At 46.5% G+C, this 25,093-nt stretch overlaps 1 protein-coding gene and 1 pseudogene across 1 annotated transcript in view; one reads left to right on the forward strand and one right to left on the reverse strand.

Annotated features, from left to right (window-relative positions):
- The window catches only part of LOC130490550 (zinc finger protein 208-like), a 157,849-nt gene that overhangs the window by 92,362 nt on the left and 40,394 nt on the right, over window positions 1–25,093 (forward strand). The window lies entirely within an intron of this gene.
- Window positions 1–25,093, reverse strand: part of LOC130491440 (zinc finger protein 135-like) — a 42,859-nt pseudogene that overhangs the window by 11,326 nt on the left and 6,440 nt on the right.

The following is a 25,093-nucleotide window of genomic DNA, read 5'->3' on the forward strand; positions in this document are numbered from 1 at the left end:
ATGCTCCAGACAAATCAGAAATAAATAAATTAAAAAGCAGAGGGGCAAGAACACATCCTTGTTTAACACCCTTGTTGGATGGGATTTTGTCAGTGAGAAAACCATTTCGAGAAAATTTAACCTGGCATGATGTACCAATGTGAAGTTTCCTCAAAAGGAATAAAAGGCGCTGATCTATTCCTAGATTACTCAGCTTGACCCAGAGTTTGTCTCTCATTACAGAGTCAAATGCACTTTTTAAATGAATAAAGGCAACGTAAAGTTTCTTCGTGCCAATTTTCATATACTTCTCAGCCAAGGTTAGTAAAGTTAAACAATGGTCCAGGGTTGATTTATTTTTAGATAATCCAATCTGCTCAGGTCCAATGATATTGTTGTCCTTTACCCAGCTGCGCAAGCGCAGTTCTAGATGTTTCGCATATAATTTGCCAGTTACGGATAAGAGACAAATAGGGCGATAGTTGTCAGATATTTTAGGATCGCCTTTCTTGTAGAGTGGAATTATTATTGAAGTTAGCCATGAGTCTGGCAAAATGCCATATAAATTAATAGATGGAAAAAGTTTGGCAAGAACTGGTGCCCACCAGTCAATAAACTCCTTAAAAACCTCTGCAGAGAGACCATCAGGGCCAGGGGCTTTACAAGATTTCAAACTACTTATTAAGTCAATAATTTCCTCCTCACTAATGGGAGGTCATCTGGGGATGTGAGGGGGTATAATTGTTTCAGGAGAAAGTGCATCATTGCTAAATGAATTTAAAAGATTGGAAAAATGGTCCACCCAAATTTGAGGGGCTATATCAGCTTAAGACAGGAAATTATTTTTGGATGAGTTTACTATCATCCTCCAAAAGGTCTTACTATCCTGAGATTTAAGAGCAGGGAGCATCTGAGACCATAAGTGATGGAAGTAGGTTTTCTTCTTCCTCGTAACTAAATCTTGGAATTGCTTTTTAGAGGTGAAAAAAATACCTAGTCTGTCATATGGTGCATCAAAACAGAGATCCTTAAACAAAATTCTGAGGTGTCTTTTAAGTTCTAAGCACTCTTTATCAAACCATGGAGATGGCTTGGTAGAGCCGGTCCGCACAGGCTCCGCCAGTGAAGAGCAAAACAGCTCAGTCTGGGTAAATGCCAAAAGTATCTCAGAGTGAGAATCAGAATTCAAAATCATAGTTCTCTGCGTAATAAGTGTCTCAGAATAGAGAAGAGAGGAAAGAGATTCCTCCAAGGATTCAGACCACTTGATTCTTTTAAGAATCAGATATGACTTTGAATCAACTAATGGTTCTTGAAGATAAGCATTTTTATTTAAATGGCCCAAGGAAAGCAAAAGTGGAGAGTGATCACTTTCCGGACGAAAATCAACAATAAAAGATTTAACAAGAGATAAAAAACAGGGATGGCAAATACCATAGTCGATCACACTTCTCACTTGGTGGGAGTTAAATATGAAAAAGTGAGAGGATGGAAATTGTAGCAAGCCATTAAGAGTAGAGATCAAATGTCTAGACATCCTCAATGACTGTGTCCTTGAACAGTTGGTCATGGCCCTAACCAGAGGGGAGGTGATCCTGGACTTAATACTCTGTGATGCAACCAGCAACTTAGTGTGGGTTGTAGTTGAGCCAGTTGGCAATAGTGACCACAATGGCATCAAATTTAATTTATATGTATGTGGGAAAGTGCCTGGGAAATCTCACACAATTACCTTTGACTTGAAAAGAGGGAATATCTCTAAAATGAGAAACCTGGTAAAAAGGAAGTTGAAAAGAACAGTTAGGAGGGTTAAATCTCTGGAAAAGGCTTTGGAGTTACTCAAGTCCACAATACTAGAGGCTTAGCTAGATTGTATACCGCAGGTCAGGAAAGGTGGTAATAAGTCCAAGAGGTCGCCACCATGGAGAACAGCTAAGGTGAGGGAAGCTATTAGAGAAAAAAAGGCTTCCTTCAGAAACGGGAAGGATTGCCCAAACCAGGCAAACAAAAGCAAACACAAACTTGCACAAAGGAAGTGCAAGCAGACAATTAGAGATGCAAAAAATGATTTTGAGGGGCATATCACTAAACACATCAAGACCAACAATAAGAAATTCTTTAAGTATATTAGGAATAGGAAACCAGCTAGGGAAGCGTTTGAACCATTGAATGACAATGGGAGTAAAGGTACACTAAGGAAGCCTTAAGCAGTTGTTGAGAAACTAATTCTTCTCATCTGTCTTCACGAAGATATAGGGCAGATACCTTCTCCTGAACAGAGGTTTTGGGGAGGGGAGAATGAGGAACTGGGGCAAATAGTGCTAACAAGGCAGGAGGTCCTACAACACCCAAACTGTAAGGTAAGGTAAAGGTCCCCTGTGCAAGCACCGGGTCATTCCTAACCCATGGGGTGATGTCATTCCTGACCCATGGGGTGGGTCCCGTCATTCCTGACCCATGGGGTGACGTCACATCCCGACGTTTTCTAGGCAGACTTTGTTTGCGGGGTGGTTTGCCAGTGCCTTCCCTTTACCCCCAGCAAGCTGAGTACTCATTTCACCGACCTCGGAAGGATGGAAGGCTGAGTGAACCTTGAGCCGGCTACCTGAAACCAACTTCCATTGGGATCGAACTCAGGTCGTGAGCAGAGGTTTTGACTGCAGACCCAAACTGTAGATGACACCAAATTATTTAGGGTGGTTAAAACAAAATTGGACTGTGAAGAGCTCCAAAAGGAACTCTTCAAACTGGAGGAATAGGCATTAAAATGGCAAATAAGATTCAATGTGAGCAAACATAAAGTGATTCGTATTGGGGCAAAAAATATATATACACTGATGAGATCTGTGCTGGCAGCGACAGACCAAGAAAGGGATCTTGGGGTGGTAGTGGATAGCTCAATAAAGATGTCAACCCAGTGTGTGGCTGCTATAAAAAAGGCAAATTCCATGCTGGCCATAATTAGACGAGGAATAGAGAATAAAACTGCTGCTATCACACTACCCTTGTACAAATCTATGGTGAGTCCACACCTGGAATACTGTGTACATTCTGGTCACCACACCTAAAAAAGGATATTACAGAGCTTCAGAAAGTGCAGAAAAGAGCAACCAAAATGAACAGGGGACCAAATCAACTGCTCTATGAGAAGTGGTTAAAACACTTAGGGCTGTTTAGCTTGGAAAGAGGAGACGTGACAGTGCTCTGATCCAGCAGGTCTTTTCTTATGTTCTAATGTTCTTATGGATCAGACCAAAGGCCTAAGCAGACAATTCTCCCACCAGCTGTGCCCTCGCACACGCTCTTGGGTTCAGACTGGTGGAAGAAGAAGAGGGAGGTGAAAATGACATTACATGGCACCTCGCTGTCACATTTGGCCAAAAAACCAGATGTGAACTGAGCACATCTGGAAACTCAAGGCAATATGCCAAGCATCTACTGACCAACTAATTTCACATCCAGGTTTTTGGCCAGAGGCAACATCAATGTGACATCACATCCGCCCCAAGCCCCTCCCCAAAGGTGTTGGACACGCCAGACCACAGCCTGGCACCCCTAGTCCAGCATCGTATTTCTATAGCCTGTCAGATGCTCTGCTAAGGATGAGCACAAAACACATCCTCCCACTATTCCTGGCCTCTAGCAACTGGTTTTCAGAGCTATGCTGCCCTTCATGTGCAAACTCCATTTATTTGCAAGACTGAAGAGCTTGGCTGAGATTTGTCCGCCTTTTTTTCTGAACCACCTTGATTACACTAAACAATGTGAGGAATTGCATCCATGAATTGTCTAACCCTCTTTTGTGTGTGTGTAAAGTGCCGTCAAGTCGCAGCCGACTTATGGCGACCCCTTTTTGGGGTTTTCATGGCAAGAGACTAACAGAGGTGGTTTGCCAGTGCCTTCCTCTGCATAGCAACCCTGGTATTCCTTGGTGATCTCCCATCCAAATACTAACCAGGGCTGACCCTGCTTAGCTTCTGAGATCTGACAATATCAGGCTGGCCTGAAAATTAGTGAACATTGCGTGCCTCAAGTTGGGTGGAGAAGCATTTATTTTTTTCCCCTTGACCAGAACTCTCTACCCATCAAATTCACTTGGTGCCCCAATCCCATCCAGGCATAATGATTCCTTACTGCGTGAGAGGGCATCTCGGGCACGCTCCAAGGCCTGGGCTCGCTGCCTTTCCTCCAATGGAGCTCTTTCCGCCTCACAGAGTTTAGCTTCCATCTTCCCGGATGGACCCCACCTCTGAAACAGCAATGAGGGAAACAGGTAAGAGACGGACTGGAAAGACAACAAGGAACGGATCCTGCCCCATTCCAATACTCCGAACCTTTTTATCAGCAGATCTGGCAGGGATTTCTTTCAACCCTGGGGAATAATCTGGAGGGATAAGAAATTTCGTAGAAGAAGTGGCTGCTGAAGCAGGTTGTCAAACCTCCCGTTTGGATGATTAACACTTGGTCAAATACCAGGAAGGGAAGCTTTAGGAGGCCAGTGTCGTTGCATGAATTGGAATACCTGGGGAAAAAAGCCCTCACCTGTTCTGCCTGCCACTTCTCCTCTGCCTGACTCAGGAGGAAGCCTTCGGCCAGGGCCACCGCCTGGGAGCTGGTCTCCGGCCTGCATCCTCTGACCCAGTGCTGCATTTCCTGGGGCAGGATGGTCAGGAACTGCTCCAGGATCACCAGGTCCAGGATCTGCTTCTTGCTGTGCGCCTCCGGCTTCAGCCAGTGGTTGCAAAGTCCATGGAGCTGGCTGCAAACCTTTCGGGGCCCATCGACTTCACAGTAGCGGAACTGCCGGAAGCGCTGACAACGTACTTCTGAGTTCAGGGGCTCCTGATCCCAGATCTCTGGCACAGCTTCCTCCCAGAATTTGACACCTCTCCCAGCTTGGATGGGCTGGGAGCCTTTTCTTGCTCTCTTGCCAGGTCCAGGTCCTTCTGGGTCCTGCTCTTCCATCTCCTTCCCTTTCTATTGGGTCACCTCTATTGGGTGAGTAGAGATCCCTTTACTCACTTGGCTATGAAGAGAAGCTTCTCCCTACAGGGGAGGGGGAAGGGACAGACAGCAATGTGCAAAAAGAAAAACAAAAGAGAACGGAGAAACATGATGGATCAGAACCAAAGTGCCACTTTTGGTTTGCGATATCATGTCACTATATTACATACCAGGCTTTTTTAAGATGTGTGTGTGTGTAACCCTGAGTCACTGTGAGGGGGGCTAAAGAGTAGGAATACTCCACATAAGGAGAAAAAAGGCACAATCCCCACTCCACTCTCCCATTTTTTGAGATGGCTGAACAGCATGGGAGCGCAACCCTGTGCAGAGTTACTCCACAGTAGCCCCGCTGAACTCCTCGGGCATTTCTGATGGTGGCCCGGCTGAAGTCCAGTCCAGTCCAGTCTCTCCGGGGTCTGTGCACTGCTCCTGATGGGAGGGACATAGGGTTTCCAACCTCCAGGTAGTAGCCAGAGATCTCCTGCTATTACAACTGATCTCCAGCCGATAGAGATCAGTTCCCTTGGAGAAAATGGCCACTTTGGTAATAGGACTCTGTGGCATTGAAGTCCCTCCCCAAATCCTACCCTCCTCAGGCTCTGCCTCAAAAATCTCCTGCTAGTGGTGAAGAGGGACTGAGAGCAGGAAATTTTTTTCTCCAGGCGTGTCTATACTCGTGATATAACAGAAGCTCACACAAAATAAGGTGCAAACCAGTGAGTATTTATTTATAGTACAGAAACAATAAACAAACCGACAGAGTAACTAGCCTTGTGAACACCACCTCTCCAGAACACAATCTTACATATGTACACTTCTTAAATACATGTATACAGCCAATCACAATACAGACTCAATTAGTGCTTACATTAGCCTAGTACGGTACAGTTTGGCCTTAATTGGATAACTGGCAACTTCCCTTACTCAGCACTTTTCAGCATTTGACAGCTGTCAGACTAGATCACTAAGATCTGAACATATGATCCTGAGCACAAACATTTCCTACATGACAGGGACCAGGCAACCCTAGGACAGGAAGCACTGAAAGGGTTAAACTGAAAGGAGCTGTTTGCTAGATGGGTCAAATAAGTAGTGGGGGAGATAAAAGGCTCTTTTCCTGTGGGGGGTGGTGGAAGGGTTTGCTTCTGCATTGCCAAAGAAAACAGGAAGGACCACAGCACAAGGGGAAGCCTTTCGGCTGGGTCCTGGGAGGTTAACTTCGAAGTAAGTCGCTGGGGGATAAGCTTTTAGACCTTGGAAAGGAGGTGGGCTGGGATCATAGCCAGGGTGGTGTTCATAGGGTTGCCCATTCCCACAGGGCAAATTCCTGGACATATAGGGGTGAATGCTGAGATAGGCTGGTTTCAAGGCCAGGGGGGCGGCAGCTCACTGGGATATAATGCTATCAAGTCCACCCTCCCGTGTAGCCATTTTCTCCAGGGGGAAGTGATCTCTTTCACCTGGCTGTACTTTTGGGAGAACTTCAGGCTCCACCTGGAGGTTGACATCCCAGTTAGGCACCAGTTTGGCTCCACTATCTAAGTGGAAGTTTGGGGTTATTTTGCTTATTGCAAAAAAACGTCACCGCCCCCACAGCTCCCCTGTCCCGCGCTTTGGCTTATGCATGGAGAGGACAACAATTTGACCCAGGCTGATCTCAGAAGAGACTGAAAAACAGGATAACAGCAACAGGAAGACCTGGGATTTGCGGGGGCTATTGGCAGCATCTTTCAGCACAATAAAAGTTAAATGGATGAAACTGGCATTCTATTGCTGGTCATTTTGAAAAACCAAGAGAGACCTTTTGGGGTTTGATGTGTAAAATTGGGCATGAGGGAAGGGAACCTGCCTGCATTGGAATCAACTGCAGCACCATCCTAAGACCACAATGCTTGCGGGTCCAGGGCTGCAAGCTGGTGTCCAAGGCCTGCCCAGCAGAGGAGAAGAAATTTTTTTAAGCCTGTTGCCAAGATCCAGACAGCTTATCAACGCCACCGATGTCCATGGAAACACCACCAACCCCAACCCCCCCAGTCACTGCACGAGGTGACGTCTCTCTGATCGGCAGAGAGGGACAGAGCATGTTGGTAATGCCACGCCCTCTCGTATCAGCCCACTGCACCCAACTTCAACAGAGGTGCGGCATTTCTGTAATCTTCCGGGTCCAATTTCTCCTTGTAGGTAGGGTTGCCAACCTCCAGGTACTGAAACAAAATATGCACAGGTACTAAAATAGTCAAGCTGTGAGAAAGAATAGTACTGGGCTCATCAAAGTATTGCAAACAACATATATTGAATATAGTAACAAAGTGAAAGGTGCAAACATCAACTTTCACAATACAAAACTCACAATACAAAACAAGACCAAACAATGTAGCTAAGGTATCTACAGAGATATATTACAAAAGGGTAGAATAATTATTACTGGTCTCATAAGACTCTTATAATGTTCATATCAACTCATGTAGGATTTGTGTCCCCACAAACGCGGGAAAAGATGACAGATGCAGGGAGGAGATGGAACGCCGTCCGGATGTGCCTCGTGTTTTCACTGCCACACAGGCAGCTTCGTCAGCTCTCCGTTTATCTAGAGTCAAAGCTCCTACAAATAACAATAAAATACTATATTTTCTCTATACTAAGGTCTCATTTTGATTCTTACTAATATAATAAAACGCTAAATACAATAAACAAACCGCACATACCTTTAGGAAGAAAGTTTTTTTCACTGAGAAAGATGATTATTTTCTTACGCCTGCAAGGCTGTTCCGCTCTAAACTGCTTCTAGCCAAAGCCCCAGGTGTTGTTAATTTATTCTTTACTAGTGGAAAGTCAAGCCTCTGCCAAGGGCATGTGGAACAGCTATGATTATGTCATCATTTAATGCTGTCATTTTACAGAAAGCAAGAAAGATCTATTTCATTATTAAGGCCAAAAGGAAAAAAAGATTTTAAAAGATAGATGAAATGCATTTCCTGTCTTAGGAGAATTTTTTGAACATTGTCCAGATCAAAAGAATTCCCTTTATAAGTCCAAATGACAAAGAACCGGAGGTCATTTTCATTATGCTTGTTGCTGATGAAGTGTGACGTTAAGGGAGCATCAAGCACTCGTGCCCTTATTCTCGACTTATGTTCACCTATACGCAGCTTTACAGGGCAAACAGTGCTGCCCACGTACAATTTTGCGCATTTGCACGTGATGCCATAGACGACCTTGCTAGTGGCACAGTTCGAGAAATGATTCCGTCTGAATTTTAAGTCTGAAGTGGTCGAACTAAATTCTTTCAGAGGTAAGCTAAGTGGGCAAAAAGAACAAGAACCGCAGGGGAAATGCCCTAGTACTGGCGGGGAGGGACGTCTGGGAGAGATGTCAGAATGAATGACTTTCTCTCAAAGAGACATTTCTCCTTAAGCCAAAGATCGGGGGTTCAGAACATCTGTCTATGTTTGACAGAACGTGCCAATGCTTTTTAATAATACTCTGAATAGAGTTGGCGTGACGGCTAAAGGCTAAAGGTAAGAGAACAGAAGATCCTATTGTTGGCGGTTTTCCTACTGGAGTGCAACATGGAATTGTGAAACCTAAGGTCTGCTTTTCTTTTAGCATTACTTACTATCTCATTGGGATAGCCTCTATCCGTGAGATCTAATTGTGGGTTCCTGGCTGACAGTTCATAATCTTGTTTTAAGGTGGAATTTCTTTTAAGGCGGATGAACTGGCTAATCGGCAAGTTGTTTTTAAGGTGATAGGGATGCTACGAGTCATACCGTAAGCCTGAGTTCCTAGCCATCGGTTTTTTAAAGGGTTTGAACGCAAAAGTTCTGTCTGCCCTGATGAAAAGCTCAAGATCTAAAAATTGTATGCTTTTAACATCATGAGAGCCTGTAAATTTAAGATGTTGGTCACAGATGTTTAGCCATTCAGAAAACTTCAGAAAGGAAAAGAAAAACAAAAGATCATCAACGTAACATTGGAACAACAGCATTTCTTCCTTAAAAGGGTTATCAAAAATAAACCGTTTTTCAAAAGAAATAATGTAAAGGTTGGCCACAGCCGGGGCGCAAGTGGCGCCTATTGCCACCCCTTTCGTTTGAACAAAATAATCTGAACCATACCGAAACACGTTTTCTAGAACTATATCTGCTATGTCCAGCAGAAAATGTGTAGGTGGGGACAGGATGGAACGTCTATCTAGATGGTCGGCAATAATATTGAGTGCTGAAATAATACGCGTGGCAGTGAAAACGCGAGGCACATCTGGACGGCGTTCCATCTCCTCCCTGCGTATGTCATCTTTTCCCGCGTCTGTGGGAACACAAATCCTACACGAGTTGATATGAACATTATAAGAGTCTTATGAGACCAGTAATAATTATTATATTCAATATATGTTCAATATATGTTGTTTGCAATACTTTGATGAGCCCAGTACTATTCTTTCTCACAACCTCCAGGTACTAGCTGGAGAACTCCTGATATTACCACTGATCTCCAGCCGATAAGAGATCAGCTCACCTGGAGAAAATGGCCACTTTGGCAATTGAAGAAGAGTTGGTTTTTATATGCTGACTTTCTCTACCACTTAATGCAGAATCAGACCTTCCCTTCCCCTCCCCACAACAGACGCCCTGTGAGGTAGGTGGGGCTGAGAGAGCTCTAAGAGAGCTGGGACTGGCCCAACGTCACCCAGATGGCTTCGTGTGGAGGAGCGGGGAAACAAATTAGCCTCCGCTGCACATGTGGAAGTGTGGGGAATCAAACCTGGTTTTCCAGATCAGACTCCACTGCTCTTAACCACTACACCAAGCTGTATCACTCCCCTTCCAAAACCTTACCCTAAGGCTCCGCCCCAAAAACCTCCTGCAGGTGGCAAAGAGGGATCTGGCAACTCTATATGTAGGGCACCCAAACAGGGTGTGGCTTCCTAGGTGTGCAGCAGAGTTTGGGGACTGAAAGAAAAGGATCGTCCCCCGCCCCAAACTACCCCACACTTCAGATGAAATTGGGTGCAAAAGGGAACTGGGTAAAAGTCAGATCTAGATTAATTTAAACGGATCCTCATGAAATCATGTGATTTTTACATGGATCCTCACTATTTTTTCATTGGATCACTCCAGATTTACTATCAAATTACATATAGTGTCCATAGCCACAAATTAGGAGCTAAAACTAGACTGTCTTGCTCAAGGGGGCAGGTGGGAGATTCCAACCCTGAACTTGGCAACTACAAATGTTCCTTTGCATTGTGTAAAACTCCCAGCACATAGAAGACTAGAACTGCAACGAGAAAGGCTGTGCCCACTGTCTCTGCTTGCGTGAATCAGGTCAGAGATTGATGTCTCCTAGGCGTGCTGAATGCGGGCTGCATGCCTCTTCTTCCATCCAGCACATGGCGCTGCTAACCCTGAAGAGAGCCTGCAACTCTGGTTCACAATCGTGGGAAGCCTGGAGGGTGGGAGAAAAGCAGCCCACAACCCAGAGGACCAGGATTACTAGAGGGAGAAGGACAAAGTGGAGTAGAGAGGGGGCACCTCCCTCACCTATTTCCAAGGAGATGGCTGCATATCTTATGAAACTGATGGGGCCAGGCTGGCAAGGGGCAGAAGAGGAGGGGGGCACCCCCAAATCTCCTGCCCCTCCTCAGCCTTGACCCATCAGCACCCTCTCCCCAGTCTAAAGGGACTAGAAGGTCTCTTCCCTAGTCACCTCTCCTGTGGGGGAGGGGGAGACTTCATTCCCTGGCTCTTCTTTCTTTGGGGACTTCTTTGTTTTGCACAAAGCAGCTCTTTCTGGCCCAGGAAATGGAGTGAGTGAACATAAGAACATAAGAAAGGCCATACTAGATCAGACCAAGGCCCATCAAGTCCAGCAGTCTATTCACACAGTGGCCAACCAGGTGCCTCTAGGAAGCCACAAACCAGATGACTACAGCAGCACCATCCTGCCTGTGTTCCACAGCACCTAATATAATAGGCATGCTCCTCTGATACTAGAGATAACAGATATGCAGCATGACTAGTATCCATTTTAACTAATAGCCATGAATACCCCTTTCCTCTGTGAATATGTCCACTCCCCTCTTAAAGCCTTCCAAGTTGGCAGCCATCACCACATCCCAGGGCAGGGAGTTCCGCATTTTAACCATGCGTTGTGTGAAAAAATACTTCCTTTTATACATTTTGAATCTCTCACCCTCCAGCTTCAACAGATGACCTCACATTCTAGTATTATGGGAGAGGAAGAAAAGCTTCTCCCTGTCCACTCTCTCCAAACCATGCATAATTTTATAGACCTCTATCATGTCACCCCTTAGCTGCCTTCTTTCCAAGCTAAACAGCCCTAAGCGTCTTAACAGCTCCCCATAGGACAGTTGCTCCAGTCCCCTAATCATTTTGGTTGCTCTTTTCTGTACCTTCTCAAGCTCTGTAATATCCTTTTTTAGCTGCGGTGACCAGAACTGTACACAGTATTCCAAGTGTGGTCTCGCCATAGATTTGTACAAGGGAAGTATGATATCAGCAGTTTTATTCTCTATTCCTTGTCTAATTATGGCCAGCATGGAAATTGCTTTTACAGCAGCCGCACACTGGGTTGACATCTTCATTGAGCTATCCACTACCAACCCAAGATCTATTTCTTGATCTGTCACTGCCAGCACAGATCCCATCAGTGTATATGGGAAGTTGGGATTTTTTGCCCCAATATGCATCACTTTACACTTGCTCACATTGAATCTCATTTGCCATTTTAATGCCCATTCTTCCAGTTTGTAGAGTTTCTTCTGAAGCTCTTCACAGTCCAATTTTGTTTTAACCACCCTAAATAATTTGGTGTCATCTGCAAACTTGGCTACTTCACTGTTCAACCCCAACTGCAGGTCATTGATGAACAGGTTGAAAAGCACCAGTTCCAACACAGATCCCTGAGGCACCCCACTGCTCACATCCCGCCATTGGGAGAACTGACCGTTGATTCCTACTCTCTGCTTCCTATTTTTCAGCCAGCTTTCAATACATAAGAGGACTTGTCCTCTAATCCCATGACTATGAAGTTCGCTTAGCAGTCTTTGGTGGGGGACTTTGTCAAAAGGTTTTTTGGAAATCCAAATACACAATGTCCACACGCTCATTCCTGTCCACATGCTTATTGACGCTTTCAAAAAACTCTAATAGGTTAGTGAAACAGGACCTACCTTTACAGAAGCCATGTTGGGTTTTGCTCAGCAGACCATGCCCTTCTATATGCTTGACAATTCTAACTTTAATAATGCTTTCCATCAATTTACCCAGATGTTAAGCTAACCGGCCTGTAATTTCCTGGGTCCCCCATGGAACCTTTTTTATAAAAAAAAATTTGAGGAGGGTGACTCTTCTCCCAGTTCACTGCTCCCCCCCTCTTCCTTTCTTTATGCTTTGGGTCTTGGATAGCAGACCCTGGCCATACATTGCTACTCCTCCCAAAAGCCCCTTTCAGCTCACCAGACACCCCCCCCCCAGCTATTCCTGCGGCAGCCCGGAAGACTCAAACCTTCCCTCTGTAGGGAGGGAGCAGCAAATGCGCCTCCCCCACTCATGTCCCTCTCCAGGACTATGGACTCTCTCCCTTTGACTATTCTGTCCTCCCTCTACGGATGCCAACCTCCAGGTACCAGTCAAAATTCGGCTGCAAGTGGTACTCAGGAGTTTAGAATTCAAGGTGCAAGCACCAGCAAAAGTAAACCTAAAATAAGGTAACTACAATACAAAATTGCTCTTAAAATGTATATTAAAGGTAATTACTAACAGGCACAACCTTGGTTGAGCAAACAGGAAATTTACAAAAGGTTCAAAGTGAATTCAATATAACAGCATACAAGCTTTACACAAAGATAAATATAGGCAAAAGTGCTCAATGCATATCATAATTTCAAGTCCATGCATGTAGATTGCAAAATTCAAGCAACGGAGACAAGATGTGGTGCAATGGAAATCCGGTATAATTCCATTTCATATGAAACTTTTTCAAGCTCTTAGTCCTTCCGTGCTAAGTTCTGTGGAAAAATGCATGGCTAAATAACACACCATTCGATATGAAATGCCAATAAAAAGTAAACATTCAAAATGCAAAATTACATACCATTCAATATACGAAGGAGTGTGCCTTCCTTGTATACATGGACGGCAAAGTAAGACGTCTAATTACATCAAGTCAACACATCATTAAAAAGCCTGTTGGAATTGGACTCTATGGCACTGAAGTCCCTCCCCTCCCCAACCCCGCCCTCCTCAGGCCCCGCCCCAAAAACCTCCTGCCGGGGACGAAGAGGGACCTGGCAACCGTACCTTCCCCCCCCCCCATCTAAGCCAGGAAATAAACTGGTTTTTATTCCCATTCGGTCAAAGATTCAAACACTCTCACCTCTGCCTTGCAGGAAACAACTCCCCCCCCCCATCCAGCCCCCCTTTCCTTGAGTCACCCCCCCTCCCCAGGACCCATCCAGAACTCTCCCCTCCTGCCTCCCACCCACCGTCCACATCTGGATCACTTGCAAAAAAGGCCTCTGCAATGCAGGGAGGGAAGGAAGGGGCTGCATCTCTTCTTCCCCCCACCCCCAAGCCTTATGCAGAGAGGTGGGGGGGAAACGGATAACCAGACGGAAAAGCCCCCCCCCCGGCTTTTCAGCGTGTGTGTTTGGGGAGAGGGGTCACTCCCTCTCCCTCCCTCCCCTGGCCTCGCTCCCCTTCCACCCCCACATTTCCCTGCCTCGAGATCCCCCCCATAGCTCACTGCGAAGGAGCAGCTCCTGCTGTTCCAGGCGCCGGAACAAGGAAGGCCGCTTTCCCACGCGTGGACTCCACGAAAGACCGGAAGCGGCCTCTCTAGGATTGTAAGCTCTCTGCCCAAGCGTCGCCCCCCTCCCATTGGGGATTCAACGCGCGCATGTGCACAGCCCCCTTTCTCTCTGCAAAAGGGGCTTTGCATTTGCTTGGGGGAGGGGAGAACCTGGAGAGGCAGAGAAGGAATTGCTGGAGGAAACCAGAGGCATTTAGGGAAGGGGCAGACTCCCCCCACCCGCCTTGAATTACCTCTGGCAAAAGGAGCTGCTGCCCTGCTCTCTTCCCTCCTCCCTAGAAGCCTCCCCCAAGCAGGATCCGGCCTGCCTGTTCCCTTCAGGACTTTTATTTTCTCCTAGAAGACCCAGCCAGAGATGGTCTGACTGTAGGGTTGCCAACCTCCAGGTACTCAGCACAGAGATAACTGTACAGAGCGAACACACAAACATATATTCAACCAAAGTGCAGTGATACATATAAGAAACACATACAACTATGTGATGACCAAAATAGAGGGCAGCAGGAAAAGAGGAAGACCCAACAAGAGATGGATGGACTCAATAAAGGAAGCCACAGCCTTCAATTTGCAAGATCTGAGCAAGGCTGTCAAAGACAGGACATTTTGGAGGACTTTCATTCATAGGGTCGCCATGAGTCGGAAGCGACTTGACGGCACTTAACACACATACACACAACTATGTACACAAATATACAATGTTTTTTCTAATGCAGTCTTTGTGCAAACAAATATTTCCGTTGTAGCAGTAGTTGTAGGAAAATTCTTTAAAAGGTCCACAAGGTACTTCTTAATATTCAAATCTTCAGAGAAAGGCAATGGCTGGGGGACGGCCGTTTCAAGAAAATTTCTTCAGCCCCAATTCATTCAATCTTACAATGTTATATATCCTGCATTCAGTTAGCTGGTTCCCATAGGATACTTCCAAGTGTAAAAGCCAACCTCCAGGTACTAGCTGGAGATTTCCCGCTATTACAACTGATCTCCAGCCAACAGTGGCGGACCTACATTTTTGGGGCCCTGAAGCTTGAACTGTTATGGGGCCCCCATTGTAACCAGCAACAACAGGGCAACATCCAGCAAGTTTCAAAGGGCCTTGCTGCCCTTGCAAGGACCTTGAGGCCCAAATGGTGGAGAACAGAGTGGTGGGATGGAGTCCTTGAAAATGGGCCATACAGTGATGGAATAAAACCATAGAACTATTAAGCCGTGCATCAACAAAGGATTCGAGGATCCAGCTGCCAAAATGTACGCTATGAATAGATTCTGGTGAGCTCAGTGAGCCCTTACAGCTGGGGGTTCAAGTACTGCAAGCCCCTGACAAAATTTTGAAATTTGACCAGTTACAGGGACATTTTCAGGCCATAGGAAATGGGTATTAGAGCATATTCTAAAGTCAGTATTAAGTACTTCAACTTCAGCTTATGATTCAATCGCTAAAAAACTCCATCGATTTTGTTGAGAAATTCACATTGAAAAAAGTTGCTTCAGGGAGCCCCTCTGGGATTAGGGGCCCTGAAGCTTAAGCTTCATTAGCTTCACAGTAGATCCGCCTCTGCCAGCCAATAGGGATCAGTTCACCTGGAGAAAATGGCCACTTTGGCAGTTGGACTCTATGGCCTTGGAGTCCCTCCCTCACCAAACCCTGCCCTCCTCAGGCTCCACCCCAAAAACCTCCTGCTGGTGACAAACTGGGACCTGGCAACCCCATCTGATTGGGAGGCTGGTGGAAATAGAGCCAGGACACTAGAAAGCTCGATGAGGATGCCTGGTCTCTTTAGAGATCACCTGAATCCAGCTGCCACTGTTAACATTGACAAAATCTGGGAATCCATGAAGGCCACCCCTTGTCCCCTGGATCCCTGTCCATCCTGGTGCCGGAAACCATGCAAGGCCCTCACTACACAATGCCTAGTTTCCAGAACTGTCCCAGGTCCTGCGCTAGTTTTGTTCTGGGAGTTATGTGCTTAGAACTTGTTTTCCATACTTGTTATGGCCCAATCAGGATTTGCAAAAGAGTCACTTCAGGCCATTTCAGATATTTATTTCCTTAATTCATTTCTACCTTTCCTTTCTCCCCAGTGGGAACCCAAAGAAGCTTATATCATTCTTCTCTCCTCCATTTTATCCTCGTAACTGCCCTGCAAGGTAGGTTAGGCTGAGAGTGTTACTAACCCAAGGTAACCCAGCGAGCATTCCATGGCCTGAGTGGGGATTCGAACCTGGGGCCTTCACAAACTAGTCCAACGCTCTTAACCACTACACCTCACTGGATCTGGCAAACCGTGTGGCGGGAGACTTAAGGTTTCTTGTCTTCTATGGTCCTGATCCAAATCAGGCCCTCACATGCCTGGAAATGAAGTTTCCAACATGGAACAAAGAGGACGCTTCTTTAAACAAAATCCAGGAACGGCAGATCCAGGAGCACTGAATCCTAAAAGAGGCGAATGGGTCTCCAGAATCCATTTTCTTTTTTCCAGTCGTTAGTTGGGAGACAAAGCACGAATCCTTCTTTTCACCGCAAGGACAACTTCCACCCTTGAGTCAGTCAGTCCATCTTTGGTCATCTGAACTTTGAACTCATCAAGACCTTCCTTTCTGACTTAGCTCTGGGTCTTCCTTTCACCCCTCCTGGGACATTTGGACAGTTTTTTTCTCTTTTTCCCTCTCCTTCTCCCCTCGTCACCTTATGAGGCAATACCATAGGTGTAAACTACGGGCGGGGCTGAGGGGCTTGAGTCCCTCCCCCCGGCAACCAGTGCCCACACGAAGGGCTCAGTTACAATGGCAGCTGAAGCACAGACCTGTCCTACCTTTCAGTTGTATCATATTACAATTTCCATGATTCTTTGCGGCTTTGTTCCTGTTTGCTAGTATGTATTTGTGTGTATTCTGTAAAAGGCACTCCTGACAATTTTAGCATCAGTAAGGTACCTTGCCTATCGGCATTGTACTGTACAGTGGGGAGGGGCCATGGTTCAGTGGTAGAGCATCTGCTTGGCATTCAGAAGGGCCCAGGTTCAATCCCCGGCATCTCCAGTTAAAGGGACCAGGCAAGTAGGTGATGTGAAAGACCTCTGCCTGAGACCCTGGAGAGCCACTGCTGGTCTGAGTAGACAATACTGACTTCGATGGACCCACGGTCTGATTCAGTACAAGGCAGCTTCGTGTGTTCATGTGTACAGGCTCTTGTAAAGCATGAGGAGCCAAGAGCACTATATGTTCATTGTTTTGCACATGTGGTGAATAGGGTCGTGCAAAAAAAAAAAAAAAGGGTAAATTGTGGGTTTGGGTTTATTGGGCCAAAAGTGTTTTAAATACTTTCAGCAGCCAGAGAACATAACTCTGAGACACTTTTGCCCCACTATGTTAGAGAAGCTTCCTTACAGTCAGTGGATTCAAAGTATAGGGGGTTGATTCAGTTCTTTGAGAATGTATCATAAGAACATAAGAAAAGCCCTGCTGGATCAGACCAAGGGCCATCAAGTCCAGCAGTCTATTCACACAGTGGCCAACCAGGTGCCTCTAGGGAGCCCATAAACAAGATGACTGCAGCAGCACCATCCTGCCTGTGTTCAACTGCGTATGCATCATGACTAGTAGCCGTGGATAGCCCTATCCTCCATTAACATGTCTACTGTCCTCTTAAAACCTTTTTCTGAGCAGAGATTTGGGGGAGGTGAGTATGAGGAACTAGGGCAAACAGTGGTAACATGTCCTAGAATTCTAGACAAACTGCAAACTAACAACTAACTGGGACCAGATTGTATTCACCCTCGAGTTCTTCGAGAACTCAAATGGGAAATTGCTGAACTTCTAACAATGATATTGTCCTGTGACGGACCGCGTCCCGGGCGTCGCAGGCCCTTCCGCGGGCCTATCGCTCACCTTGGGCTCGGGGGGGGGAGGTCACGGTGGTCCCGAGGGCCGACCCCGCAAGCCAGACGCCGACGCGGCTTGGACGGAGGCGGCGCAGGGGAATGGCGCCGCTCCCCGCCGGCCGCTGGCGGGTCGCCTCGACGCAGAGAAACTTACAGAGAAACTTCCCTTACAGAGAAACTTCTCTCAGAGTGCCAGATCCCAATGAAATTGATGGGTGACACATTTAGGACTGACAAAAGGAAATCTTTCTCTGGTGGTTCCTAGCGGTGATGCAGGCTACACTATCAGGGGAAACCTCCTCTTGGCGTGGGCAGGATCATGAGCTCTTTCCACAGACTCCAGTAGGACCTTCTCTGTTTCCCAGTTCAGCCCTGTCTGGCAAGCGGACAGGATGTTGTGAGCCTTACTCTACTGAGTGAGTTGACTCAAGGTCTTGTTCAGCCCAAAACTGAATTATCCCCAATCTTTCTCTATTTCTTCACCTCTGCTTCCCGCCCCCCCCCCATCTGAATCAGGAGGGATTAAAGGTTCATCGTTGTGTCTTCAAGTGCAATCCCACTGCTGGCGTGCCTGTCCACCCTCCATCTTGGGCCCAAAGTGAGGCGATTTCCCACCCAAACGGCCTCGTGACAGAGGCGGGGCGAGCTCTCCTCCCTCGGATCGCTCTTCGCCGCCTTTGAGGGAGGATGTGTCTTCTGATCAGAGCGCTTTTTCTGAGGAAAAATTCTTTGAGAGGTCTCGTCGTGGCTTTATTTTATTTTTAATATGCCAAATGTGGCACAAAGATGGCCCCTAATGATGAGCACACCAACTGTCTATTTTGTCTCTGAGAGACCCACATTTCTGACCCTTGCCCGTCATGCTGCCTCATCACACCTAAAGCAAGACAAGTGTGAAAAGAGAGACCAAGATGCCCAAGTTAGCTCTATTGTGCCGGCCCGAGCTCAGCCTTAAGTGCAACTTTGACAGGAAGGAAATGGCCAAGGCCACCACTAAAACCCTGTAGCGACGGCAGCAAGAAGCCTGTTGAGGGTGGCAGAAATCATCAACCACACCAACGCCCAGTTCCTCCGTTGCTAGGGTTGCCAACTTCCAGGTGGTGGCTGGAGATCGCCTGGGATTACATCTAGGGTTGCCAACTTCCAGGTAGTAGCTGGAGATCTCCTGCTATTACAACTGATCTCCAGCCGATAGAGATCAGTTCACCTGGACAAAATGGCCGTTTTGGCAATTGGACTCTATGGCAATGAAGTTCCTCCATTTAAAACTTCCTGCCGGTGGCGAAGAGGGACCTGGCAACCCTAATTACATCTGTTCTCCAGGTGTCAGAGATCAGTTCACCTGGAGGAAATGGCCACTTTGGAAGGTGGACTCTATGGCATTCTACCCTATTCAAGCACCTCCTCTCCCCAAACCCTGCCTTCTTCAGGTTCCACCCCCAAAAGTTCCAGGTATTTCCCATCCCAGAGCTGGAAACCCTATACATTGCAAGAAATGCCATGCAAAAGGCAGCAGCATTAGTTAGTACTGGTGATGGATGCTGCCCTACACGGCCCTTTGGTCTGACCAAGCAGAACTCTTGTTACTGCATTTGTATAGAAGAGGATTAGACAGATGCCATATATATCCACAGATCGCCCTAAAAGCTTCACACGGTGTACAATGGAATTACTGGTGCAAGGCTATCTGAGAGGATTGGCTAACCTTAAAATAACCATAACCAAAGTCCAATAAAACAACATAAATTTTTATTTAACAAAAGAAGAAGCGAATTGTGGTGTTAACTGGCCACAACTTAATTTCTTAACTCTATAAACAGCTGTAAGGTTTGGCACAGCATCTGAGGCAGGATCTGGAACATCTGCTGACCCCAATGCGGACTGATGTTGTTCCTATTCCAGTGGTCCCACTGGAATAGCTGGGGATGGCAGTAACTGCATATACCTGGGCGTGAGCCATTTGATAAAATCCTCCACCACCCGCTGGAATAGCTGGGGATGGCAGTAACTGCATATACCTGGGCGTGAGCCATTTGATAAAATCCTCCACCACCCTAGGGAGAGACCACCCTGGCCGCCCCAGAACTGGCCTGCCTTACCACCATGTCTCTCCCCTAAATCCCTTATGGGGATTCCCACAACAGAGGAAAGGGGTTCGCAGACCGCTTTCCTCCTAAAATAGATCCTGCCTGATGCGCACTCCACCAAATAGCAGTGCGGAGCCCATGGATCCGCTCTGCTTCCAAATCCCTACAGCTGTAACCATTCACCTAGCCCATAACGGATACTAGACAACCATAAATCCACCCCCCATTCCGTCAGATTAACCCCATCCCCCCAAAATATGGCGGGTTGCCGGAATGAGATGGCCCAGTGCCTGAACACCATACCCCCGAGTGTCCCAATCACCCGCCCAATGGTGTTAGTGACTTTGAGTCTGACAATATCCACTTTCCCTGGGTTGGCGGCATCCTTCCAACATCACCGCTCCAACATATCAGACCAGCATAATAGGGTTCTGGGCCACCGAGCTGCAATGTTCCGGACCGTTGTGCAGGCCGTTTCCATTAAGTCTTTCCCTTTTCGTGATGTCAGGTCATTCTCTCCCAAATGTAAAAAACCGGCAACGAACTGAAGCCTGCTCTGTCGGGCTTCTCTTTCTATTTTGCATAGACGGACCGGGGAGGGGACTTCCCTCCCCAGTCCGTTCTATTCCCCCCCACCTTTTCCAACGGTCGTAACCGCCATCCCCTTTGCCCGGGGGGAGAGAGAGTTGATTGGCCACCAGGCAGCAGCCCTACAAGCCCCCTGCCCGGCCCAGAATCGCCACCCTCTCGCCTGGCCCCAGCAAACCTGGCTCCAGGTGATCCTGGAACCAAGGACTTCTCCATCAGAAGAAGTGGAAACAGCCAGTGGTTTAGATCAGGGGTCCCCAATGTGGCGCCAGGGCACTTTCATTCCCGGGGCTCATCAAATGTTTTTAGACAACGGGTGGAGCCAAGTGGGGCTTTTGCCCAGCAAAGTTCCTTCTGATAGGCATTTAAGATCTGATCGGCTGTGCAGATTTTGTAAAAGTTGCTTTAGCAGCAGCTGCTGCCGCCGCCACAGCACACAGATCTCCACTGTGTGACTGCAGAAGCCATTTTATGGCTGGCTCCGCCTCCTATGGCATAGTTTTATGGCAGCCATTTTGTGGCCACGCCCACTACTCTGTGTCAGAATTCCAAAGATGCCTACAGGCTCAAAAAAGCTGAGGACCCCTGATTTAGATGATTAGACAAAATTCATGGAGCAAAGAGTATATACCATCCCTGGGAGCTGTTGCCTGCCTGACCTGAGTTTCTCAGGGTTATCTAGGATGCATGTTTTTCATCAGCTTTATCTTGATTTTTGATATTAACAATTCATGATCTGTACCGCAGTCGGCTCCGGGTCATATTTTAGCTGAGAGACAAGAGCGTCTCCATAGACTCTGTTTAAAGCAATTAAAATGAAGTGATGTTATTACGGAAAAAGGTAGTATAGAAAATTTACAAATAAAATGAGAGACTAAGGCTCCTTTCAAACTGCCCTTATAATCCATTTTAGCAGCTGGTTGCTAACGGATGTTTCGTGTCTTTGCAGACACAACCGTTTCGTGCTCCTGGCTGCTAATGGTTTTTTAAAACCCTTTCAGACAAAGCCACTTCTGTCCCGTTGCCATCCTGGGGCTCAGCTGTTCTTTTTTTTTAATGAAAACTACTTTCTCCCATTTTCAGTTTTCCCTCTGAATTGCTGCAGCGTGCTGTTGAAAAAGTCTGGAACACTTCCGAAAGGACTGCTTTTTTTCTGGCCTGTTTCCGCAGCTCGCTCTTTTCCAGCTTTTTCTTTAACGATCCGAGATTTGTGCAATAGCAATAGAGCACCATCGCAATCCAATTCATCTGAAATGAGCTGTATGAAATGCCCCTCTTTATATCACTTTACTCGGAAATGGGCCAACAATGGATGACATCTGGTTTGGACCTGTAATCTGAAAGGGGCATAATATTTTTCCTACCATGCGTAGGTAGTGCGTCACTGCAACAATATGCAGCAAGAAACAGACGCTGTGATATCTGTTCTCTCTCAAGCAGGCTGTTCCCAAAGTCTAAGCATCCACATGAGAGAAAAGGGATACAGAGAGACAGAGAAATGCACCATTCTGCACTTCAAACCTGTCAATACAGACAGTAGTCGTAGGGAGCCTTCTGGGATAGATAACATTGCTGGTGCCACTTTGAACCCTTTTCCTTTAAAAAAAAAACAATGCTCTGAATTTATTTTTTGCATTTATTTATATTATTAAAACGTTTGTATCCTGCCTTTCCTTGCAACTGTAATAGTTAAAAACATTTTCAGAAAACCAAAAATAAAATAGCCAACCCCAAATCTCTGCCCGCTTAAGACACCTACCACTTCAAACCCCTTCAAAAGCCATATAAATCAGGCAGACCTTGTAGCGCCTCCTGGAGATCTCCAAGGAGCCCACCCCCACTTCTTCAGGAAGCCCATTCCACAGAGCCAGAGCCTCGATAGAAAAGGCCTGGGTTCTGGTTGATGCCAGATGGGACACCCTAAGAGGTGAAATAGCCAACAGATGGTTGCTCAATGACCATAGTTGGTGCACAGGAACATATAGAAGGAGATGGTCCTTCAAATATGTGTGTCCCAGATCATGAAGGTAGACCAAACACTGAACATGAGTAAGCAGTGTGATGCGGTAGCTATAAAGGCAAATGTAATCTTGGGCTGTAACAACAGAAGTATAGTGTCCAGATAACGCAAAGTGATGGTATCGCTTTACTCTGCTCTGGTTAGACCTCACCTAGAGTATTGTGTTCAGTTTTGGGCACCACAATTTAAGAAGGATGTAGACAAGCTGGAACGTTTCCAGAGGAGGGCAACAAAAATGGTGAGGGGTCTGGAGACCCAAGTCCTATGAGGAAAGGTTGAAGGAGCTGGGTATGTTTAGCCTGAAGAGAAGACAGAGGGGATATGATAACCATCTTCAAGTACTTGAAGGGCTGTCATATAGAGGAGTATTGCATTCAGAAGGGCTGTCATATAGAGGAGGGTGCCGAGTTGTTTTCTGTTGCCCCAGAAGGTTGGACCAGAACCAACAGGTTGAAATTAAATCAAAAGAGTTTCCGTCTAGACATTAGAAAGAATTTTCTAACAGTTACAGCGGTTCCTCAGGAGGTGGTAAGCTCTCCTTCCCTGAAGATTTTAAACAGGCTAGATGGCCATCTGTCAGCAATGCTGATTCTATAACCTTAGGCAGATCATGAGAGGGAGGGCATCTTGGCCATCTTCTGGGCATGGAGTAGGGGTCACTGGGTGTGTGTGTGGGAGGTAGCTGTGAATTTCCTGCATTGTGCAGAGGGTTGGACTTGATGACCTTGGTGGTCCCTTCCAACTCTATGATTCTATTCTATGATTAAAGGTCATAATTAGCATCTTGAATTGAATTTGGAAACAGACTGGCAGCCAATGTAGTTGTTTCAAAATGGACAACATATGTTCTCAGTGGCTAGTCCCTGACAGCAATCAAACTGCCACATTCCAAACCACTTATTTCTGGATCATCTTCAAGGGCACTCCCACACAGAAGTGTGTTGCAGCAATCAAACCGTGAGGTTACAGTAATCCAACTCTGAGATTATCTAAGTCATTCATTTAAAATGAATTATCCCCCACATTATATTCACACACAATCAAATTTCAGCCCATAGCTTGGGTGAAAGTAACCCAGTGAAATTGGCTGTGATACCTTCCATCTTCTTGTTCGAGCCCCTTGAGAGAAACACAGTCTGTAAAAAATTTAAGTTAACTTTCAGCTCTGGCTCATACTGAAATGTTCTCTGGTTTTTCCATCCATTGTGTGGATCTTATGGTGCTTATCAAGGCTAACTCTCTGGATGAAGCTCTTCCCACAGTCGGAACACTCATAGGGTTTCTCCCCAGTGTGGATTCTCTGGTGTCGATTTAGATTTGAATTGCTACTGAATCGCCTCCCGCAGATGGGGCATTTGTGCGGCTTCTCTCCAGTGTGGATTCTCTGATGACGGTAAAGGACCGAACTGCACTGGAATGTTTTCCCACAATCTGGGCACTCGTAGGGCTTCTCACCTGTGTGGGTTCGCTGGTGAATTATGAGTTTGGAGATGGAGAGCAAGTATTTACCACAGACCAAGCATTTGTGTGTTTTTCCTCCTGTGCTAGCCTTCTTCAAGACACTGGAGTTCTGACTCAAGCTTTTCCTGTAAGCTTTGCTGGAGGGCTGTTTTATACCAGGGTTATTTCCCGTTTGGACTGTGGTTTCAATGTAGGCCTTGTAACTTTCCCCACGTGACACAGATTCATCCGCTTCCTCAACTGGGTGGATTTCCTGGTGGAACTCTGGACTCTCCCAACTCACTGAGGTATTTTCCTGCTCACAAGGCCAGAAGGGGGTCTCTTTGCCTTTCCACAAAAACTTCTGACATGGTCTTGCTTGTTCCAAATCTTCTGGCGCACATTTCTCCCCCTCATCTCTGGTCATCCCTTCTTGGCCTGCTGGAGAAATGAGAGAGTCCTAAACAATTACTTCCCCAGGCTAGATGAAATGGAATGTGAAAAACAGGAAAATAAAATATGATTAAAAGATGATGATGTTCCCTTCAAAGATCCCATTTACTGGAGATCAAGCCCTATGAGGAAAGGCTGAGGGACTTGGGATAATCTGGAGACAAGGAGGTTGAGGGGGGACATGATTGCTCTCTTGAAGTATTTGAAAGGCTGCCACTTAGAGGAGGGCAAGGAGCTCTTCCTGTTCGCAGCAGAGGACAGGGCTCACAATAATGGGTATAAATTACAGGTGGAAAGGTATGGCCTGGACATTGGACATTAGGAAAATATTTTTTACAGTAAGAGTAGTTTAGCCGTGGACTCAGCTGCCTAGGGAGGCGGTGAGCTCCCCCTCACTAGCAGTCTTTAAGCAGCAACTGGATAAACACTTGACAGGGATGCTCTAGGCTGATCCTGCATTGAGCAGGGGGTTGGACTAGATAGCCTGTAAGGCCTCTTCTAGTTCTATGATTCTAAGAAGCCAGACATCAGAGGGATGCCCAAAGTACAAATCTTAAATTAAAGAAAACAGAACAGGAAGGTCAAATATCTTATGCTCTATGAATAACAACCTACTGGTGGTCCCTGGCCCAATGAGTGTGCAGCTGTTCTCAGCTTGGTGGAATAGGCTCCCTAGTGACATCAGGGCCCTGCGGGACCGTCAGGAGTTCCGCAGGGCCTGCAAAATGGAACTATTCCACCAGGCCTAAAACTGAGGGCAACCATGAGTTGTCCGTCGTTGCTGGCCTCCCTATCTCCCCACTATTGTT

Source organism: Euleptes europaea, chromosome 1, assembly GCF_029931775.1.
Source record: "Euleptes europaea isolate rEulEur1 chromosome 1, rEulEur1.hap1, whole genome shotgun sequence".
Lineage (NCBI taxonomy): Eukaryota > Metazoa > Chordata > Lepidosauria > Squamata > Sphaerodactylidae > Euleptes > Euleptes europaea.